This window comes from Dipteris shenzhenensis, chromosome 11 (assembly GCF_047967505.1).
Source record: "Dipteris shenzhenensis isolate YYH24624 ecotype China chromosome 11, Dip_SZ_1.0, whole genome shotgun sequence".
NCBI lineage: Eukaryota > Viridiplantae > Streptophyta > Polypodiopsida > Gleicheniales > Dipteridaceae > Dipteris > Dipteris shenzhenensis.
In genome coordinates, this window is record NC_141606.1 from 19,801,486 (window position 1) to 19,811,436 (window position 9,951).

Consider the following 9,951-nt stretch of genomic DNA (forward strand, 5'->3'; position numbering starts at 1 on the left):
CATGATGGCTACATCGGCACCAATTGTATCAGCAGTATTGCCAGTCCTCATCACCATCTGCCATCCTCCATTATCAAGCTAGCCAAATGATCCAAATGTCAGAACTATTCACTAGCTTGGCCAAGGAGAAACATGCATGAGAATTGGACAGATAGATTGCAGCATCAATCAAAGACTAATTCCAGGCAATCGCTAGAGAGGTCAAGGCACTTCGGCTGCAAATAGATGAGAAGGAGGTTGAAGAAGTGTGCATGAACCAAGCTCTCTAAGCTCAAGAGAAGGCAGTGAGGGATGTGACCTTCAACCTCCACCAAAGCCCAGCAGTAGTACAAGCAACAGCAATCCTACAGACCTACTATAACTCCTTGACCTCTGCACATGCTTAGTAGATGTAGGCACTGGCACAAGCTTGACTCACTCTAATCCACAAAGAAAAAGAGCTCCAAGATTGCCAAGACAAGCTTGAAGCCATGCAACAGTCTTTGGCAATACACACATTCAACATTGAAGAGCTTACAAGATACTTAAAGGACCAACTTGCTACTGCTAAAGAGGCCAGCACTTCACAAGCACAAGTCTTGGACCAATGGTCCAATACCATTGAAGTCATTCTTCAACAAGCGCAGGTCACCTTGCAAATGAGAAAGCTTAAGGAGGCATATACATCCATCTACCATAAACATAAAGAAAAAATGGATGAGATGCAATCCCAAAAGATAATCATCTCCAATCTTGAACTCCAATTGCTAGTGCACAACAATGTGGCAATGGAAGAGAACACCAATGAAGTCCCACTACAATGCACAACGGTGGTATACCAAGAGCTTGTAACCACTCTACAAGTGGAAGATCACCTCAACGCATGAGTGCTTATCCAATGGAAGCAACTCTAAATTAGGATCATATACACTCATCCAACAATCAAATGGGAACATTCCATAGGGACCAAAACTCTATGCATAATTTGCCAAGACTTGTCCAAATATGAGAAAAATATCTTGTGCCTGTCTACACATGCTGGGTTTATAGGGATGGATGCTTTCATCGCATATGTATGCCTCATGGGTAGTCCTCCCCTTAGGGTTATTGCTAGTTTTTTGCCATTGCTACAAAGGTCATTACTATTATTTGCAAGGCATGACATAATTGACATCCCACCCTTGCAACTAATGATCCCATCACACCAACAAAAAGACATGTTGGAAGATGACAGGGCCTATCTCACATCCAACCACCCATATCTAACCACTCTCTCTGCCAACCTCATAACCTCACTTACCCTAGCTGCTAACACCTTCTTAACCTTCCTTGAGCTCCATCCTAACTTCTATTCCCTTCATCATCTCTTTGCTCATGCCTCTCACCATTTTCAACTAACCCAATAGTCAGAAACTTACGAACCCCTCACACCTAGCTTCTTCCCTTCCCTTGCTAATCCTACCCTCGAGGATTACTGAGCTGCTCAAACCATTTACCTAGTTCTTCCCCCCCTCCCCTCTGCTCCCCCTTCCACAACTAACACTCTTCCATATTTCTCCCCCATGTCCCTAGATTCTCTTCCTGCCCCGTCATCATCACCTCCTACACTACTTGTGCTGCCATTAGTAGAAAATGACACAATATTTGATTTTGAATATCAGGATCCGGATAATCCAATTCGTACTCCCATGCCAAATTCCAATGATGGGTATGATTTTGATTAGAAACCACTTCCCAGTAACCCCATCAAGGAATTTTGGAGCAAATATCTTGATATGAAAACTCGAGGTGGATGGGACCCTGGACAACTTCCCTGCCAACCTTTGTTGGCATCAAATTAGTGAAGATTGGATAAGCAAGTTGGATCCCTACCCTAATTCATGCCGTCCCAAGCTCTTTGATGTAATCTTCTTGAAAGAGTACTTGCATGCACTTCCATGTCTAAGAACTGATCCCAAGTTCTATGTAGTTCCACGGTGTCATAGATGGGAAGCCAACATACACACTTTGGGTGAAGATCGCACCATTAATTGGCCAATGATTGAACCATACGCTGGTGTAGAATGGAATATCCAAGGCACAATGATCCAAGCACTTTAGCAGCATGAGCAAATAATGCACAACAACATTGACCACTTCCTTTGCGAAAGTGCTATCTTTTGCAAACCATTGGAATACATTCTGGAGGTCCCTAGCCACCTCGACTACCACTTGCCTTTACTCAGTTTCAATCCCAATGAATGGATCGATGCTCAAATTACAAGCTGACTCTATCAAAGAGTCATCTTCTTAGAAGCACACCACATATCTCTGACACTATATTTTTTGGTCATTTGGGTTGCCTATTGCACTGTACTGCTCTTTGGTTGTGAGCTATTGTAACACAGATATGGCATCTACAGATGGTAGTGCCCTCTTTGATATTGAGAGGTTGGATGGATCAAACTTTCAGTATTGGAAAGAGCAGATTTATGATGTCTTAGTGCAAAAGAGGCAGCATAAGCCCATACAATGCAAAGGTGTCAAGCCTAATGCATTAAACAGAGTGATTGGGATGACATGGATGAGCAAGCACACTCTATCATTCAGTCATCACTCTCGAAGTCAGTCTACTTGTACGTACAGGATGGTGTACAAGGTGTAGACTGCCATGCATATGAGTTCTATACTCATGCTGGATGTATGACCATGATAGTGTTATGTTACAGCATGTTGGGCTGAACTTACAAGTGGTTGATGGGCTGAAATGTCTTGATCGGCTGAAATACAACCTTGATATGCACTCCAGAGGTAGATCGATTGGTAGAAATAGGTCATGTTCAAGGGGGAATTCCAAGAGCAAGTCTAGCTCTCAGACTTGTGTTAGATGTTTCTATTGTGGAAAGCATGGCCACCTGGAAAAGTACTATTGGAAATGGCTAAGAAAATGCAAGAAGAAGAGCAAGGTTAAGAATGATAGGAAGAAGGAGAAGAAGCATGTTGAGCTTCAAGGCGTGGATGCCAAGGTTTCCACTGACAGTAGCAGTGATGAAGGCATTCTTTTGTCTATGTCTGACACCTCCTTCTTGGCCACTGATGTACCCATTCTTGGTGATTGGATTTAGATCCATGTGCTTCATGTCATATGACCCCTCATAGGTCATGGTTCAGTGCATATCAGGAATGCATTATGGAGAGCAGTTTGATGGGCATTGATCATTCTATGGATGTTTATGGTTATGGGGATATCCACCTTGTTATGCCTAGTGGCTCTATTCTTGTTCTACAGAGGGTTAGACATATACCAGGACTTGCTATGAGCAAGATCAGTACTGGAAAGTTGGTTGAGGCAAGTTATCATGTCTCTCTGGGTGATCATGCATGGAAGATTGCTAGAGGCAATCTAGTTATGGCTAGGGCATCACAAGTTGGATTCTCTTATGCATTGCATGTATTAGGTGTCCAAGATCAGATGCTTATGATTAGTAAGTAGCCATCAGTTAATTTATGGTATGCCAAACTTGGACATATGTCTGCTGTAGGTATGGAAGCCCTTACAACATTGAGATACATTCTTGTTATGGATGTCTCTCAGATTTTATGTCATGATTGTCATGATGGTCAGTAGTCAGGATCCTCTTTTGTGAGGAAGACAGTTAGTGAGAGGTATGTTGAGCCATTGCAGTTGGTTCATAGTGTAGTTTGTGGGCCTATGCCTACCGTTTCACTGGGTGGCACCTCTTACTTTGTGACATTTATTGATGTTGCTACAAAGTACATATGGGTATATCCGATTTGTCAGAAGCATGATGTATATGATACATTTCAGTGCTTCTTGGGTAATGCTAAAAATCAGTCAGGAAAGAAGCTATTGAGCTTGATGACTGATGGTGATGCAGAGTTTACCTCTCCTAGATTTTAGCATCTATGTGATACACTTGGTATCAGGAGGGTGTTGACCACTCCTCATCTTTTTGCTCATGATGCCTTGACATAAGCCATAAATCGGATTCTATTGGACAAGATTGGTATCATGTTACGATATGCAAGTCTTACCGAATGCTATTGGGGTGAGGCATGTAAGACAGCTGCATACTTGCTTAATAGGTCACCCTGGAGATCTTTGGATGGTAGAGTGCCATTTGACTTCTTGACAGGCAGGGCACCATGTTATGAGCATTTATGTGTGTTTGGCTGCAAGGCTTATGCTCATGGTTCCCGATCGAGGAGGTGTATCTTTCTTAGATACAATGAGTCTAGCAGGGACTACAAGTTATGGGATTCTTCAGCTAAAGAGCTAATACGCAGCCATAATGTCTATTTCAGAGAGGATGCTATGTTTAGACAGCCTAGGAGAGTGGTGTTCCAGGAGGGTGTAAGTGCATTGATACCTCCAAATTCTTTGCAGGTGCAGCCCATATCCCTTGGAGTGGGAGGTTTTTCCCACAGTGAGCAGGTTATAAAGTTGGGACAGCCACGATTACTTCCTAATTTTGGTTAGAGATGGTCAGATGTCTCGAGTATTCCACAGGTTTATTCTCCTATGGAGATTGTTGATGCATCTTCTATGGACAGTTATAGTTTCCTACCAGGATGTAGAGTGCCTCTTGTAGATGAGGATGAGGCTATGCAGGTGAGGAGGATACCTTGGCTAATGATGCTCGGTATGATCCATTGGTTGGTTAGGTCAGGACAGATGTGGTTTCTGCAATTATTGACTCAGGTTATATTGCACATGGGCAGGAATCATTGATATGTTTGCTTTGTAAGTGCCTCCATGGCCAGAAGCAATCCCCTCAAGCTTGGCTTCATAGGTTTGATACTATTATGAGAGCTTAGGATGTGATCCGCAGTGAGACAAGTTACGGTCTCAATATTCAGGACGTTGCTATCCTTCTGAGGTTACTTGCCATATAGTCCTTTATGGATAGGGATGCTTTGCAGTGGGAGCTGCATGGTCTTGATGATGTTTGTCTTCCAATACTTGGTCGTTTTCATATGGAAAGGGGGAAGTTACTGAGTACTCCATTGCCTGTATTGGCTCCATACTTGAAATGCAACAGGTTTGACGATCACAGATCAGTTGAGCAGCAAGTTATGGTTGATATGGAAGCCATAGTACTTCATGCATCCGTGACTGGGTTGAGACTTGGTTCTCAAATGTTTGCCATGGGGGCTACACTTCTGGTTCTTGCTTCCGTTGCAGTGGGAGTTGGTAGCATGATTATGGCAGATTTTGGCAGTAGGGAAGCGGTTGTGGACATCAGGTCCTTATGCTTCCAAGAACAACATGCAAGTGATGCAGGTTGGGTAGACCAGCAGAGGTCTATTGTAGGGCATGTGCTTATGGTCACAGGTGGTACAGAGACATTTTCTTTGCATAGTGACAGCTCGGGTGCTATGGACTTAGCACAGGAGCACGTGGTGGTGAGAGTTCACTCTCCTAGTGAGATCTCCTAGTGAGATCTGGCATGAGATCTTGGTTGACAGTCATCTACAGCTTGTCATTTTCTATCCTACAGACCTGATGTCTACTAGCAACTTATCCTCTATGCACTTTGCACATTGTAAAGTGCCAATGGGCATAGGATGATGGTTTGGTCATCTTGTTTTTCAACCTATCGCTGATTGTATTATATGTGTACTATACTCCCTTAAAGGCACACTGCCTTTAAGTGGGAGGTTGTTGGGGTAAAGGGCAATGTGCCCGCCCACTTGTACAGTGCCCGTATATACTCATAGATATATGATAGAGGAATAAGCTGGAGTAGCTTTTGCTCCACCACTTCTGGTGTCTCCTTATCCCTTTGTGTGTGCTCTCCTCTCCCACAGACCAAAGGTGGGCTGCCACATTGCCAATGATAGACATCACATGTGTGTGCTATCCTCATGATAGAGCTCTACCTCAGTGTACTTTTTAGTACCATTAAGTGGCAACACTTGCACCACATGTACCTGTTTTTGTGGAGGTCTATTTGGGGCCTTAGCTCCCACTTGTTTATTTTTAGGACAGTTCCAAGCAGCATGGTCTTTGCCCAAACATTTGAAGCAAAGATTTTCATGCTTGGCCCTTTCATAATCCTCTTTCTTCAAGAGAGGATAATTTTGTGTTTGAGGTTTCTTAGGTGGTGCGTGAGAAACCTCCTTCTTAAAGTGCCCCTTCCTTTTCAAATTGGGAAATTTGTTGAACTTAGAAACAAAACCTGTTTGGGCATACTTAATTGCTTCCTCAAAGGTTTTAGGAGAATTCATTTTCACCTCAACCTTATAAGTGTCTTTGAGACCTCACGAAACCCCTTATCTTTTGGAATTCATCAATTCCCTTCAGCTTAAGGACTGCCTCCCTATAGTTCACTATGTACTAGACTAGAATGTTTTTATGCATCGTGCAATTGTCCCAAGCCTCCCACGCTCTTTCTAATTCATTTTCCGGTAAAAACTCTTTTAAGAAGGCTTGTTCAAACTCAGCCCAATACTTAGGAATTCTATCATTTTCTCTGAGGCTCATCCACCATGTATAGGCTTTATTTCCAAGGGAAAGACTTGCTTCTATGACTTGATTTTCAATTGTGCAGGATGCGTTCGAGCTTGATGAATTCTCATCTCGATGGGGTAATGTTCGCATCACATTTGGGTGAGATCATTCTTTGGCCCATTACTTTGGCAAAGTCATAGAGCATATCGTGGTCTTTCACGGCAAATTTTCTCCTCGAGGTCCTTCGGAGCTGCTGAAGTGCAAGACATTGTCACGCACTATCGGATACTCCAACATTACTTGGAATGCTGACAAAGTAATTTTGGTACACCACCTGGTTGCTATCAATGCCTTTGGATCGAGCATTCATGGCAAGGCGTTGATGGCAATGGCTATGTCTTTGGCAACAGGAGAGGAGGATGTTAATGCTGTTGTTGCTAGATTTATATCTAAGAATCCACTAGGGGATTCAAAGACCCCCATTCTTGATGTACTCAAACTAGCCAAGAAGAAAGATAGCCTGTGAGGCCTTTTGTATATATAAACATATATTTAAATGGATATTTCAATGGATACATGACTACATGTCTTTATTATTTGTTTTAAGTTAACATTGCTCGTCATGAATTCCATTGTATTTTTTTTAAGTCGTTGATGATATATTTTATCCATCATTTTAATTGTGTTAATTCAATAAGTTTCTAGCCAATTTAGTATCATTTTCACCAGTTTTGGGTATCAAGAGTTCATTTCTGTCAAATCCTGAAGGAATTTCACCATTGTGCAGAAGGGAAAAGTGTCCGGCATGTTGCTAGGACCCCAGAAAGCCCAAAACCCGCTAGGACAGAATGCCCGAATTCGTGCCATGGCGGGTTTTGGGCTTTCTAGGGTCTCGGCGACGTGCCGGACACTTTTCCCTTCTGCACGACGTTCCTTCAGGATTTAACAGAATTTAAAACTTAACGTAAAATGATCATTTACTGCAAGCATTGAAATGGAAAATATACAACAATGCGAGAGTAGAGAATGTCGATATATTTTTTAAAAAAAAATCGATCCTTGGGCCTTAGATATAAGATAGTGCCTTCAAGGGCAAGGGGTAGTCTAAGTCCTAAGAGTGGGCTGCAAGAGAATCTAGGGCTTCAAACTTGGGTCACTCTGTAGCCGCTTCACCAAAGCCATGTCTTGTCCATGACCGTGACACGCTTTGCATGGATGGCACACAAGTTGGTGTCCTCAAACAGAGTGGTGGTCACTTGCTTTATAGCCTCCTGGACCACCCCCATAGCTCCTCTACTGAAGTGCACGTCATCCTTGTATCCCTGTGCGATCTCCCATACCACACGTTGGAAGGGAGCACGCGGGATCAAGTTGTCGGTGGTCTTCTGCATTTGCCTGATCTCCCTCAGGGCCCGCGCTCTGTTTTTAGCCTCAGCCTTAGCATGACCCTCAGCCTTCCCCTCAGCCTTCCCCTCAGCCTCAGCCTCAGCTTGACCCTGAGCCTTCCCCTCAGCCTTCCCCTCAACCTTCCCCTCAGCCTTCCCCATGGCTTTCCCCTCCCCATGAGATCCCTCTCTTGATGGAACAAAATGTGTTCGATAACCTCTCGGATATAGAGAGGCTTCCTGAGGTTCAATAGACTGCCAAGTAGAGCACCATCTTCCCTCTCTCGGAGATACAGCCAATGGCAGAGATGACCCTTGTGCCCATGAGGAGGGTAAAGCAGACCCCAAGGAAGCCCCATCCCAAAGGCGGCCAAATCTCCATACGTCAGCAAGAGGAGGACTCGGAGGTGGACCAACGCAGACAGGAACAACAGAAGAAGTTCAAGGCAGACAGGAGGCCGTGGGAAGATGTTCGGGTACCTGTAAGGCCCCCACCAAGAGTCAAGAAGTACCGAGAGGGGAAGGCTGAGGGGAAGGCTGGGGAGAAGGCTAAGGGGAAGGCTCATGCTCTTGGGGTTGGGGAGTGCGCTCATGAGACTTGGGAGGAGAAGAAGGCTAAAGAGACTGGGGAGTGGGCTCACGGGACTTGGGCGAGTTGGGGGAGGGCTCATGAGAGTCGGGGGAGGTGCCAACAGACCTGGATAGGTTCATGTGTGCGGATGCCATGGAGGTGGCATCCAGTGGGTCTAGCAGTGTTCTTCACTCTTGCCATTGAATAATGAGAGTTAGGGTTTTTTTAAACTTTTTATAAGGGCCCATCATGTTTTGACATCCCTTTTAATTACATTTAGGGTTTCATTGTGCCCCTTGCCCCTGCCCTAACCAGCCCCCCCCCCCACCCTTGTTGCCCTCCCCCCCTTGCCCTCCCCATACTTGCCCCACCCACCCCCATACCCCCATCCCCCCCTCCCCCCACCCTTGCTACCACTCCACCCCTCCCCTTGCCCCGCCCCATGCCCCTCCCTTCTCTCCCCCCTCCTTCACCATGTCCCCACTTTCCCCAACGTCGTGTGAGTACAAAAATTGTGGTCAAAAAAAGCAAGATATTAAAGAGTGAGTACACAAATTGTGGTCAAAATAAGCAATATATTTATTTCATATTTGTATACAATTACACCATAGCTTCTGTTGGTGGTTGGACCCATCTGCTCCCTTCTCTCACTCTAGCTTGCAACCAACATGCGACTCCTTGACTCCCTATGGATGCTTTCCAAGCACTATGCCTTCTATTCTTTGATACAATTTGAACTGCTTTTGCAAGTTCTGGTGCCTTTGCCTTTTCAGACTTCAAAGTCCTTCCTAGTAAACATCTAAAAAACCAGTCGAAGATCTCATGCAATGCATTGCTGCGAGTGACACACCCACCATGCCTTGAGTTCTTGAAGTAGGCTGCCTTTGCTCTATAGTGTGACTTCTCCATGCCCTGTGTATTCCAAATTGACAAAGGACCCCAATTTTGTACAAACCATGGTTTGTGTGCATAGAGAATATGTTGCAAATAGGATGAGAATCAAATCAGCAACAAAAACTGTTTATAAAGCAGGTGCTAAATATTATGATGGTGCCAAGATTACCATGTAATGCATAATTTGCGACTCCCCCCATGCTTTCACCGTTAATTGCATAAGCTCTTTCACAGGCATCTTGAACCTTTCATAATACATCTCATCGATTTTAAACCTGGCGAAGCATTTTTACCAATGCATCTACCTTTGTCCATACTTTAGCTCTCAAAGTTGCGACTTGAGGATGAGAAGCCTTATTGGTCGTGCATTCACAGAATGCTTTCCAGTATTCCCAATCCAAACTACTTTGAGACAATGTATGTTTGTCTTTGTCGAGATTGTGGCTCGATAGGAATCTCCTTCCCTTTCCTCCACCCATGGACACTTTTGCATGAAGATTCTATGTTGCCCCAGACATTTTCTTATCCTCCTTAAGTTTGACATGTCCTCCATGGAATCCCATCTCTAACAACTTCTTCTCAGCTTTTGCAATGCACCGTGTGGATACTTCTTGCGGAATTAAATTCCAAGCATTAAGCAAGATGCAAATACAACAACTTATCAAGTA